We start from the raw sequence: 13,921 nt of genomic DNA, 5'->3' as shown, positions 1-13,921 counted from the left end.
AATAGTCAAATGAGAGAGATAGAAGAGTCCTTCAAAAATACAATTGGCCAACTGGAAAAAAAAATACGCTGAAGAAAACAAGTCCCTAAAAACCACAATTGGCCAAATGAAGAAGGAAGGACAAAAACTAACAGAAGGATTTCTTCTTTTCATTGAGTTTTTGTGCCTCCTTTTCCATTTGGCCAATTCTACTTTTTAAGGACTTGTTTCCTACAACTAATTTTTGTCCCTCCTTTTCCAAGCTGTTGACTCTCTGTTGCATACCTCTCATTTCTTTTCCCAATTTTTCTTCTACTTCTCTTACTTGACTTTTAAAATCCGTCTTGAACTCTTCCAAGAAGGCTTTTTGGGCTTGAGATCAGTTCATATTCTTCTTTGAGGTTTTGTACGTGGAAATATTAACAATGTTGTCCTCCTTCTGAATTTGTGCCTTGATCTTCCCTTTCCCCAAAATAAGAATCTATAGTCATTTTCTGTTTCTGCTTTTTGTTTATGGTGTTTGCCTATTTCCTGACTTCTTACAAAACAAAACAAAACAACAACAACAACAAAAAGTTGAATTCTCCTGCTGGAGTGAAAGGGGCACTTACCCAAGCTTCTTTTCCTGCTCACCTGGGCTTTGTACTTGAATGTTTGGCTCCTGGTCACCCAGGTCTTGCACAAGGATATTTTGCTGCTAGTGGATTTCTGTCAGCCTGGAGCTTTCCTTCTGGAGTTGTACTTCCCAGAGTTGTGTTGAGGCATTGGGTGACTTCACTGTTGGAGAATACTATCGCCCGTAGTTGTTTTCTGAACTGGTGTCTACTAGTTCCCCTTCCTGTATTGAGGCTCTCAGGAGTCCTGGTGTTGGCACTTGCCTGCTCCACCAGCCTGAGTCTCAGGATCTCCCCCTGGTATGCTGAGGTGGCGCTTGCTGCTGGCTTTCTGGGATGTCTCCAATCCTGTACTGTACCTCCTCCCCCAGAGCAAGAAGGCTTTTCCTGTTAATCACCCAAGCTTCCTGGGGTACAAGACTGCTGTGCCCTGTCTTTTTGCTGCCTCAGGATTTTTCCTGGGTTGATATTTTCTGGGCTTTCAGAGGTCAGTGAGGGAGGGTAAGAGTGATTTACTTCTTACTCTACCATCTTGGCTCTCAGAAGTGGAAGTAGTAAAAGTGTACTTCTATGGATCATAAACCAAGTCATTTTGATACTGTGGTCATTCTCTGAACATTTTAAGGAAAGTTTGAGAAGTCCAGTAGAATACTTCAAAAATCAATGTGGGCTGAATCTTTAAAAATGATGGCAAACCAAAGGCAGAAACAACAAAAGAATCATGCCTAGGTCATCAGAATTCCACATTGCTCCATCAAATAGATAAGTATACCTGCCTAGATTGACTACTTTTTTAAAAAGTTCTTGTTCCATTCACTGGTATTACATAAATTGCAACAGGCAGCCTGTTCCAACTACTGTTAGCTACTTACAATGAAAAAAGTCTGTGAGTCATTCTGGTGCAATTCTTGCCTAGGAAAAACTCAGCTAAATGGGTACTAACAAAGGAGAAAAATGGGAATGCTTAGCAAATCCAAGAAATGTTCTTTCAACAAGAGGTCTGTCAGTAACAATACAGAGAAGGGAACAAGTAAGAAATACACAGTTAGAAATAGCTGGGGTCAGATTAGTCAAAGTTCAAGGAAACAGGAAATGGTGGGTCTTGAAGGGATTTTGCAGATCCACAAGCAATGAGGTGCTTTGAAAACTCACACATTGTTCATCCTACATTTTGGAAGAGGACCAATGACACCCCAAAGTAATATCTTGACTTTCACATGAATTAGATTTAAGTGAGGCAGAATTTCAAAAAGTCATCAGCCCCTCTCTCTCTCTTCCAGAGTCATTGAAGTCCAATGGCAAACTTGAAGTCAAGACAACTTACTATGTCTTAGGAGGCAGTGGTTGACCCTGGCATCTTAGATGTCTGACCAAGCTTTAACCTCTTCACAGAATGTATTTCAGCTACCTTCTTGGCTGTTGGAACAAATTCTCAATTGCCCATGAGAAGTCTTTACATGTTTGGGCCAGACATCCCCCCCCAAACTTGCCGACAAGTTTGAGGCCTATAGTTATCCTCAACCTAGTTTAGCCCATCTGCCAAGTTGGTTTACCAGGGTAAGACCACTGTACACAAGCATAGCCATTAGCTTCAACAAAGATATACTGAAAAATATTTTCAAGTTCTGAGTAAATTCATTCAACAAATATTTACCGAGGAACTAGAGGAAACCTTGTGCAGTATCAAAAGATCATAGATTTAGGGCTGGAAGGGATTGTAGAGGTCACTGAGTTTGTCCATTTTACAGATGAGAAAACTGATGTCAAGGGAGATTATCATTTGCCCAGTGTAGCATTAGGCAGGAAATTCTGTTCAAAAGCTTCCTCAGACATTTAATAGTTGTGGTGATTCTGGGCAAGTCACATAACTTTCTTCAGCATCAGGCAGCTCTCTAAGATTATAAATTATAGACAAGTTCCAATCTCAGTTGCTGGAGGGAGTTCCCACGTTAAAAAAAAAATCACAGATGCTTGACACAATGCAAGGTACTATGGTAAGTATTAAGAGGCTTACAGAAATGAATAAAAATAATCCATGCCTTTAAGGAATTTCGAATATAGTAGGACAGATGAAGCAAGTACACAAATTTATACAATATAATAGATCTTTAAATTTTTCCTTTCCCCTTCTTCTCAGTCTCCATGATCAGCTCTTTCTTTTATTATATTCAAAAAGAAAAAAAAAACTTTCTTCAACTCTATTCTCTCCTGAACCACTAGCTATCCCTGACCTTCTTCAGTACTCTCCTTTGTGTAGACTATACTTCCTCCTCATCTCTGACTATTGAAGACTTTGGTTTTTCCTCAGTACCCAATCAGTAAAGCAACAAGTATTAATTATCTACTTACCATGAGCCCAGCATCATACTATGCACTAAGTACACTGACAGAAGTGAAACAATCCCTGCTCTCAAAGAACTTATATGAAAACTTCCATGAATCTCCTCTGCCTTCCTAGCTGGAAATGACCTTTCCTTCCTCCCTCAAATTTTCTTAAAACACTTTGGGTGCATCTATTATTTACCTTAATCCTACCTTGCATCATCCTTATTATTATATATCATACGTATTCCATCCCTTCCCATTACCATCCCTTAGACTATATGTCCATGAGAACAAAGGACTGTCCTTTTCTATCTTTGTCATTTTGCTCACAGACAGTCCAAAAATTTAGTTCTTGGCCCTGTTTCTCTGCTTTTTATCTTCTCACTCAAGATCTTACTCATTCTCATGGCTTTGACATTCATTACTATTCAGATGCTATTCAAGCCCACATCCCCAACTACTTGGAAGATATTTCTGCTTTGGTATTCCACTGTTGTCTCAAATTCAAAAGGTCTGATAGAGAACTCATCTTCATTTTCCCCAAACCAGCTACCTACCCCTATGGACATTCATATTTTGCACATGTTGTCTCCCTGGTAGAATGGAAGCTCCTTGAGGGCAGGGGCTGTCTCACTTTTGTCATTTTTCTTTGTAACTCCAGCACCTAACACAAAACATATCTACATGCTAGTTACTTGATAAATACTTGCTCATTGATTCGTTGATTTTTGCCTCATATGAGGAAAATTAATGCTATTCTCCACCCCAGCTAAATGAGTAGCTCTGACACTGGTTTGTGTTCCCTCTTCTAAGAGAGCTGGGAGAAAAGGAACCTAGGTGAGAATGTTCCAGCAAGGTCTAAGCAGGGGTGGGGAACCTATGGCCTCACGGAAACATGTGGCCTTCTAGGTCCTCAAATATGGCCCTGTGACCGAATTCAGACTTCACAGAACTAATCCCCTTAAGGAAAGGATTGGCTCTGTAAAACTTGGACTCAGTCAAACAACTGTACCTAAGGACCTAGAAAGCCACGTGTAGCCTTGAGGTTGCAGGTACCCCTGGGTGTATCTAGTTTCCTTATCATTTCCTATCATTATAATAAAGAAAAACAGTTAAGCAAAACCAACCAACACAGGACCACCTTTGAATATATGTATATGTAGAAATAAATAAGCGCACACACACACATACACACATACACACACACATATATGCAACATGGGGTCATGAAAAGTCCAACACTACTGAAATCACTGAACAACAAATATGCAACATTCTCTACCTATTGTCTATCAAAAAGAAAGTGGTACATCACCACATCTTTTCTCTGTGACCAGTATTGGTCATTATAACACAGCATCCCCTCTGGGGTGTTCCCCACAATTCACACTTTTATGTTATACCTCGGGTTCAAAGTACCCAGCTATCATCAGAGGGTTTATTTTTAATAGTTGATCAGCTGATAACAATTAGCTTATAGGAGAGGCATTTACTAAAATGGCACAAAAACAATAGTAACAAACACTCCCCCCCTCCATTCCCCCCACTATAAATTAGGAACACACTCTGCTACAAACATCCACAGCATCAATGAGAAAAATGGATAAAAACACAGAGGACACTAACAGAGGCCCACAGATACAGAACATGTGTCTCAGACAACTCATACCTCCAGCACACCAGAGCCTGATGTCCCTTCTTTTCTCATAGTGTCCTCATATTACTACCTGGAAACAGCTTCTCTGCTCGGGAGGCCACTCAAGCCTGCTCCACTCTGCAGCTCAAAGCCCAGTGGCCAAAGTTAGCTCTCTGTTCATCTGATTGGAACTCATTCTCTTCAGAGTACTTCCCTAGAGAGAGGATCTCCCTTTTTAAAGGCCCACCAGGGACATGACATTAACCTGCCGATAGCTAGCTGCTCTCAAATTCCATTAGCTTTTATGAAAGAATTTCTCCGTATCTCTTCAAAGACTTAGCAAGGTATTGACCCTTTTAAAATGTCATGTATGACTGCAACAACTATACAATGTTTAGCTTAATTTTATTTTTCTCTTCATTTAGATTTTTTGAAGTCATGTATATCATTCTCCTAGTTCTGTTGACCTCACTCTGTATCAGTCCAAATAAAGTTTTCCCATGTTTCTTCGAATTTTCAGATGAACTTTCCCAGATGATGTATTTTATCTACATCATCTTGATGTTCAGAAGCCTTTTAAAAACAATGCTATCCCTGTCCATTAAGTCCCATGAAATTTAATGGTAAATACAAGGACAATCTATGTTCCACTACCCATGAATTATACTAACCAGTTTCAGTTTCTCACATAAGCATGTGATCACCTCGTTCTAGCAGAGTGAGAGTAGGTGGTCTTTCCAGCATGACAAAGAGTGTTTGTTTGAACGGCAGCTACAAGATCCACCAAGAACATATGTGCCATGTGATGACTAAGAGCACAAAGCTCACATCTGTTCACTTTGGACAAATGGGAGATCAAATAATTTTTTTATTGTTTAAATCTCTTTGCCTTTTCTTCTCCTCAATAGCTGCTTAGCTCAGACTGCAAGTTTAAGCACTGAAAATTAAAATGTAGGGGAAGAAGTTTTATAAATGTTATATGTCATGGGCTTATTTCAACTTCCCTAAAACTGAAATAAAAAGAAACTATAATAAGCTTCACCTAACACTGGATTTGGTACAGTGGAAAGAGCACTGAAGTTGGAGTACCAGGACCCAAGTTCAAATCCCTTTTCGGCTATTTACTTACTAACCTTCGAGTCCTTTGATAAGTAGTTAAAATGTTCTGGGTCTCAGTGTCATTTCCTATAAACTGTGTGTGTTGGACTAAATTACTTTGGAGATTTCCAGCTCTAAAATCAATGATCTTATGACCCATACTCCTTGGAGGATGGTTCTTTTCTGGTTTTGTCCTTGTTTTCTCCAGGACCTAGTTTATTCTTTGCATCTAGTAGGAACTTATCAAAGGGTTGTTGAATTGACTGAATTAAATTGAATGCTCCTTCATAGAATCTACCTAGGAATTGAGTCCGTACTTGACCCAAGGGCTGAATCCATTCCCCTGTCTCTCCTCATATGGAAATGATCCTAATTCATGTCTTAATCACCTCTTATCAGGCCTGTATAGACTTGGCCTTCTGCTGTGGTCTTGTTGCCTCTGGTCTCCTTCCTTTCCAATCCATACTCCAAGCAGCTGCCACACTTACATTCTGAAAGATAGGTCAGACCATGCCACTACGCTACTCAAGAAGCTTAGGTTGCTCCCTATTGTCTCCAGAGTAAAAAAAAAAAACACCTCATCTATTCAATATTCAAAATCATTCACAATCTGCCTCCTTTCTTTTCAGATTGATTTCACGTTTTGAGGCGAACGCTCAAATGAAGTTCCAGCCAAACCTGTTGTCTCTCTGCTCTTCATTCTCCCAACTGTGTGCTTTTGCACACCTTGTCTCCCAGTATTAGAAAACTAAATCTTTACTTCTTGGAATCCCTAACTCTCTCCACACTCAGCTCCAGGACCATTTCATTTCCTTGTTTTTTATCTCACCTCCCCATATCTCTCAAAATGACCTTGCATTTATTTTGGTTGTCTTTTGTACTTACCTGTGTGCTTCATTTCCCATCAATTGAATACAAACTCTTTGAGGGAAGGGACTGTTTCTTTTCTGTTTAGGTATCTCCAGTGTCTGCCCCCCTATGCCTTGCAGAGAGTGGGTACTTAATAAATTCTTATTGAAATAAATTGAATGGAACTGAATGGAACTAAATTGAATCTAATTAGTGGCTATTCTCAGAATCTTACACACTTGGGAATTAGTACAGAATTAGAACCTGTCACACTAATTCATTAGTGTATTCCCTAAACACATATAGGCTTACTCCATGACCTTCAGGGAGCAGAAATGTAATGGCAGTACAGAGAACTACTCTATTCCCAGGCAGAGGAGGAATAAAATAGATTTCCCCTCCACCATTTTGTAAATCTTCATAGGCCTGCCTTCTAAAGGTTTGTGACTGCTCCATAGGGTAGAGGACATACAGAATATTTTTTAGCTATTACCAGCAGCGAGAGGGCATTTTCACTTTCTGTGTAATTCTTTAATCAAAAGATTCAATTCTAACAATTGTATGATCCAGTTAATTAATATTTAATACTGATTACATTTCAAAACAGCCCTATCCATCATTGAGAACACAGCCTCTTTTCCTCTGAGAGATGTTGCTGCCCTGGGCAGTGTATAATATGCCACTGGCTCCACATGCCATGGTGGCATAAGGCCAGTCATGACCTGAAGTTTTCCATATTCAGTCTCCAGACAAGAAATCTCACTGATTCCTGGTATGCTGATTCCCCATAAGTTTAATTATGAGAGAAGTTTTTAGGGGGTTTTTTATTGTTGTTTGTCTATTTATTTGTTTATGAATCCAAAATAAAACCCTTTGTATGTTCTATTGATAAGTGTGATAACATCAGAATCATCAGACTGCTCTGAAGAATAGAATAAGATCTTTTCTTTCTTTTTTTTTTTTCTTAAAGGGCCACAATCCTCTTTTATATAAGGCAGCAAAGACTAGTCTATAGAAGAAGCCTAAGGCTTCCTGGGGCAGACAACTCCAGAAGTAGTTCAGGCTTATGGCTGTAGTGAAAACAAAGAAGGACTAGAAATCCCAAAGGCTAAAAATAGAATGGGAAAAAGGTCTAAGCCTAGATTGTCTTACTTTAAAAAGGAAGGAAAGAAGGAAAAGAAACGCCTTGGTTCTAAAGAAAGTTGTGTCTTGGAATAAGTTCCTCCTCAGACTCTCATTCTTCATTGTCAATATTACAGCGAGAACTGAGTGAACCTTTCCGATAAAATTTGACAGTAACCCATCCTGCATTTGTTTTGTTTTGTTTTTTAATGATCTAAAACTCCCTTAGGATTGTGCAAGTTGTATGGAACTCTTACAACTCAGTTTATCAATGTTCTGTTAGGTCTATAGCTCTTCCCAAACTAGGCCTCAAGCATTTGGGACATCCTCCTCTTCCTCCTCTCCTCCATCCTTTTCTAGCTCTTTTTTATCTGTTGTTTCCTGTCATTAGAATATAAGCCCCTTAAGAGCATGGACAGTCTCGCTTGCTTATATTTGGTATCCCTAATACTTAGCACAGTGCCAGTCACCTAGTAAGAGATTCATTAATAGTTTTTCATTCATTAGGAAACTATCTAAGGACCTCTAGCATCTTGATTGTTCCCAAGGAGATCTGAGCTATGATTGAGAAAGAGAGAACTAATGTTTAAGATTAGCCTGAAGGGGACTAGAAGAGCAGACACTATAGCCTATGACTCTTCCTCTAGGAAAGTTGGGAAGAAGGGAAACCAGGCAAAGGGACTTGCCCAGTTTCCTCATCATTAAAAGGAAAATGCTGAGCTAGATCAGTGGTTCCTAACCTTTTTGAGGATTAGTGACCTTTTAAATACCAAAATCCAGCCTCAGATAGTTACTAGGTGTGTAACTCTGAGCAAGTCACTTAACTCTGTTTACCTCAGTTCCTCGTCTCCAAAACAAGCTGGAGAAGGAAATAGCAAACCACTCCAATATCTTTGCAAGAAAACCCCAAATGGGGTCGTAAAGACTCAGACACAACTGAAACAACTTAATAACAATAACAGAATACCAAAAGAATGTCACACCTCCCACATAGCAGTACATATGCTATTAGTATCCGTTGTTGAAGGAAACTCATGCTGATTTTTAAAAAGAAAAAAAAACCACTATGAATTTGGTAACATTTTAAAATGCATTTGTACTTTATTAATCACAATGTCAGCATAGTTTGAAATATTGCAATGTATATGTATATATGTGAGCCATTATTCAGCTTACAGAAAGCATTTGCTTATTTATTACACTACACTGTGCTGAATATTTTGTTAGAGTTAAAGACCAAAATAACAATGATTGATTTGTATATGGATCCATGGACCCCTTACAGTAGTTCTACAGATCCCCAAGGGTACTAGATCCACAGGCTTCGAACATCTAGACTAGATGGTTTTTAAGGCCTTTTCTAATTCTAAATCCTATCCAAGGACCAATCTCAACAAATTGAACATAGACAGTTTTTCATAAGTATGCAAAGTTTGAAAGTGAAGTTGGTTTCAGGAGATTTCTCTGTTTATGGTCTAAAGGACGCATAGAAATGGAAGCAGAGAGAAAAGAGAAAGAAAGCATACCATTTTGCACACAGTGGGTACTTAATAAATTGTCAAATGAATGGAAATAGTCAATCGAAATATTTATTGAGGTCTCAGGGCACTGAGATAGAGAGATAGGTAGATAGATAGGTGGGTAGGTAGGTAGAAAGAAATAAAGAAAGAATATTTATTAAGCTCTTACTATGGGCCAGCATTGTGCTAAACTCTGGGAATACAAATACAAATTCTTCCCCACCCCATCCCCCCAAAAAGAATCCATACCCTCAAGGAACTCTTGCTGTATTGGGGAAGATAATGCATAATAAAAGGAAGAAAGGAATCAGGAGAAAGGGAAGGGTATCTGTGTTAAACACCTGAAGGGGTCCCTTGAACTTGTCTTTTTGAGTTGTCATATTTTCCAGAGCATGCAGGAGGCCCTGAATGTGTCAAGGACAAAACATTTGCCCCACCCCCACTCCCCCTTGTCCCTCTGACATAATTTGTTGTTTTCATCCCAAACTGGCCTCCTTGTGTGTCCTTGGGAGTTCAGACAGGTGCCAGTCAGTCTGCACTAGGTTGAGAAACTGCTTGTTTCTTGGGACATGTAGATAAGCAGACCATCCTATCTTCATAGTCTAGCAGTTCCCAAAGGAAAAGGTTTTTTGGGGAGAGGTTTTCTTCTTTTTCCACTTTTACTGCACCTTTCCACCTCCCATGTCTCGCCCCTTTTAGGTGGAGATTTCTGGTATCTTATCCCTTCTTTGTCCTGCTGTTATAAAAATGCAAACTACTATATGGATTGTGAACTCTCTGGGTTCCACATGCACATTCATTTCTCTTGTAATAAACCTAGTTTTCATGTGTTTCACGAAAGTGCGATTGCCTGTTGACACCTGGAAGGAGAGCTGGTGAGAAGGGAGGGAGGAAGGTGGAAAAGACTAGAGCAAGGGTGGGGAACCTGCAGCCTTGAGGCCACATGTGGCCTTCTAGATCCGTGGGTATGGGCCTTTTGACTGAGTCCAAGTTTTACAGAACAAATCTTTTTATTAAGGAGATTTCTCCTTTGAAGTTTGGATTCAGTCAAAGGGCTACACTTAAGGACCTAAGGGGCCACATGTGGCCTTGAGACTGCAGGTTCCTCACCTCTGGTCTAAAGAGTCAGGAACAGAGCTAGATGAGAAATGAGCAGGGATGAACTGGAAAGTTTTGTAAAACGGTCATCCTGGGCAGGAATTCATCAGTCAATCAGAGGATGGGGCCACAGGAGCAAAGATATCTCTATAGTGTAAAGTCTGCTGGGAAGGATATAGAAAACTCAAGAGAATCCACAGCAAAGCTGGGTGAAAAGTGATCATTATTTAAAGAACTGCCCAGGTCATCTATGTTCAGTTGTCACCCTGATCTGCTCCTGATGCTCCTGGCTTTCCACCTCTGTCCCAGCAACCCTTTTGCCCTAAAGATGCTCCTGAAGCTCGTTTTTCTAATAATGATTTCCTGCTATTAGAGAATACCTTAGCAGAATATGCCAGACCCATCAAAAAAAAAAAAGAAAACTATTTAACAGAATACAAATGAAATAGAATAAAACAATCATCATTTTCAAAGCAGATATTTAAAGGACCAGGAAGAACTGGAAAGCAGCAGGGAAAGTATGGCAGGAGCAGTATCTGCCATATAGACTAAGCTAGTTTTCCCTTAAAATATAATGAAATCATCCTCAAAACATTGATGTAGGTAGTTACTGTTGCCCTAAGTACAAAAAGCCAGCACAGGAGAATTTGCAGCTCCTCCCTCATGTTTCTGACCAGCAGAGCAGTATGTCCCATTCAGAGACAGGAAAGTCATGCCTGACTGAATCAATGCTGAATCCTTACTGAATATTCTTTCTTGGCTAAGACCAAGAAAATCTTCCTTTGTTAACTGCTAGATGTTCTACCAGTGTCTCCTTTCATCCCAAATTCAAACCTAAACTACCAGACAGGCTCAAGTGAGGCTTAGCAAAAGAAGGGGCACAAACCAAAATAATTCTCACAAAGTTATTTTGGTACTTCAACAAGACAGCAGTAATGCTGTTGGGGGCCCCAGGCCTGCTTATGTGGTTTCAAGAAGATCCCAAACCTCTGTGGAGGAACTGCTAAGCAGATAGTCCACTCACAGACATTGAATATACTGAGTGTCCCCAGTAGATAAACTAGATCTTGAATAGAAAGTAATAGATTTATCATACAAATGAGCTTGACACATTAGATTTTTTTTAAATAAAATTTGTTACTTATTACAACCAATGGCATTTCCCTTTAGCTACCTTGTGTTTATGTAGTAGTCGACAGGGTCTTTCTTTTTTCTGTTGGTCAATTAGTTGTTTGTTTTATATCTCCTTTATAACCTAACAACTAAGGCTAGATCAAAACTTGGACAGAGAGGACAGTGGGAGCAGGGTATTCAAGTCACTCTTCTGGTTTGGAATTTTCCAAACATTCAGCTAAGGTGCAGTCATCTGTAGCTGAATTTCTCCTAGCTTTGGATATGATGAAATAAACAAGTTTTAAATTCCTAATATTAAAGACACATGTATTCCTTCAGTATTATATTTCAATAGAATTATAGTTTAAGTGACCTTAATTAACTTATTTTTGGAAGGGGCTTGTGAAGTCAATACACAATTAACATAAACAAAGAAGACAATTGAAATGTTGGGCCAAAATTCCCCTTACATTTCTTTGTTGCTAGTGTTTTGGTTTTTTTTTATAAAAAGGTTTGGTTTGGTTTGGTTTTTAATGGGACATCATTGTTTTAGGTCTTCCACACAATAGAATCACAGGGGAAGAGTAAATGATGTGGCTATTTGGATGCAGCTTGAAATAATACATTTTAAAAACAGCTGACATTTATGCCATGTTTCACAGTTTGGAAAGTGCTTTCAAAGGCCTTTGATTCATTTGATCCTTACAACAGTCCTATGAGTTAGGTAGTAGCAGTGTTATTATAAGGAAACTGAGGTTGAGAGAGGACAAGTAGCTTAGTGTAGTGGTAAGAGCACCAGATACAAGCCTTAGTGCAGCCCCTTATCACCTCAAATGAGACAATATTTGTAAGGTGCTTAGCACAATGCCTGGTATGTGGTAGGTACTTAATAAATTCTTGTTTCCTTCTTTTCTTCTTTCCTTCCTTCCTTCCTTCTTTTCTTACTTCTTTTCTATTTCATGTCTTGACTATTGCTACAATGACTGCTGGTTGACTTCCCTCCTTCAAGTCTCTCTCTACTCCAGCCCATCCTCCACACAGCTTTCAAAGTGATCTTCCTAAAGTTCAGATCTGATCATAATACCCTCCCCCCATTCAGTAAACTCCAGTGGCTCCCTGTTACCTCTAGGATCAAATACCAAATCTTCTGTGTGGCTTTTAAAGCTTTTTTTTATAAACTGACCCTTTTCCAACTTTCTAGTCTTCTTACTCCTTACTCTCCTCCATGTATATCTCCAGTCTGGTAACACTGATCCCCTTACTGTTGCTTACACATGATATTATATCTTCCAACTCAGGTACATTTTTTCTGGTTGTCCCCCTTGCCTAGAAATCTCTCCTGCCTTTTCTCAGCCTCCTGGTTTATCTGACTTCCTTCAAATCCCCACTAACATCCTATCTTCTATAAAAAGCCTTTCCCAGTTCTCCTAAATTTTAATGCTTTCCTCTGAGACTATTTCCTATTTATCCTGTATATATCTTGTTTGAACATAGGTGTTTACATGTTGTCTCCCCTCCATTGGATTACGAGTCCCATGTGGACCAGGACTGTTTTTGTCTTTCTTTGTGTCCCCAGTGGCTGACACACAATAGGCTTTTAATATGTCCTTGCTGACTTGCTCCAGCTTGATGATTTGGAACCAGAGCACTTGGGTTCAAACCCTACCTCTGCTACTTACTACCTGTGAAATCTTAGGGCAAGCCACTTCTCTGAGCTTTAGCTTCTTCATCTTTAAGATAACTGGGTTCAATTTCCTTCCAGACTTTGTCCAGAGTGACTAAACTAGGAAGTGGCAAAGGCAAGACTCAAACACTGGTCTTTTGATTAAACCCAGTGCTATTTCTGCCCACTCCACCATTCCACAGAGGGAAAAATAAGAGTAGAAGAAGCAGCCAGTATTAAACTTGGAATTGTAGGGACCACCCTGATGTAAGGCACCAACATGGAATGAAAGCAGAAGCAGCATTGGGCAAGAAGTAGGGGACATCAGAAGCAAAAACTGGTGCTTAATATATTGCTTCCACAGGTCTTAAAAGCCCTCATTACTTGAAACAGCAGCTTGCCTCAAGCTATATAATAGAATAATGACAGACAAGGATGGAACTTATAATTGGTGGTTTTTGCATTTGATCTACTAGCTTTCTGATTCTCAAACTTTCCCCCCTTCAAAAATCATTTAAATGATTTTCTCTTTCCCTCTTGTAAGCTCCAAGCAAGTAGGTACCATGTCTTATTCATTCTTGTGCCCTCCATAGCATCTAGCACTGCACCTTACATACAGTAGGTGGACAAGAAATATTTACTGAAAAAAGGTTGTTGTATACCAAAGAGAACCACTGGGCAGCTAGGAGGTGCAGTGGATAGAATTTTGGGATGGAGTTAGAAAGACTTGTCTTCCTGAGTTCAACTCCAACCTCAGACATTTACCAGCTATGTGACCCCGGGCAAGTTACTTAACCCTGTTTGCCTCAGTTCCTCAGCTGCAAAATGAGCTGAAGAAGGAAAAAGCAAACCACTCCAGTATCTCTGCCAAGAAACCCCCAATGGGGTCATGAAGAGTCGGACA

This window comes from Phascolarctos cinereus, unplaced genomic scaffold, assembly GCF_003287225.1.
Source record: "Phascolarctos cinereus isolate Bilbo 61053 unplaced genomic scaffold, phaCin_HiC Scaffold_4;HRSCAF=312, whole genome shotgun sequence".
Taxonomy (NCBI): domain Eukaryota; kingdom Metazoa; phylum Chordata; class Mammalia; order Diprotodontia; family Phascolarctidae; genus Phascolarctos; species Phascolarctos cinereus.
This window is presented reverse-complemented; position numbering follows the sequence as displayed.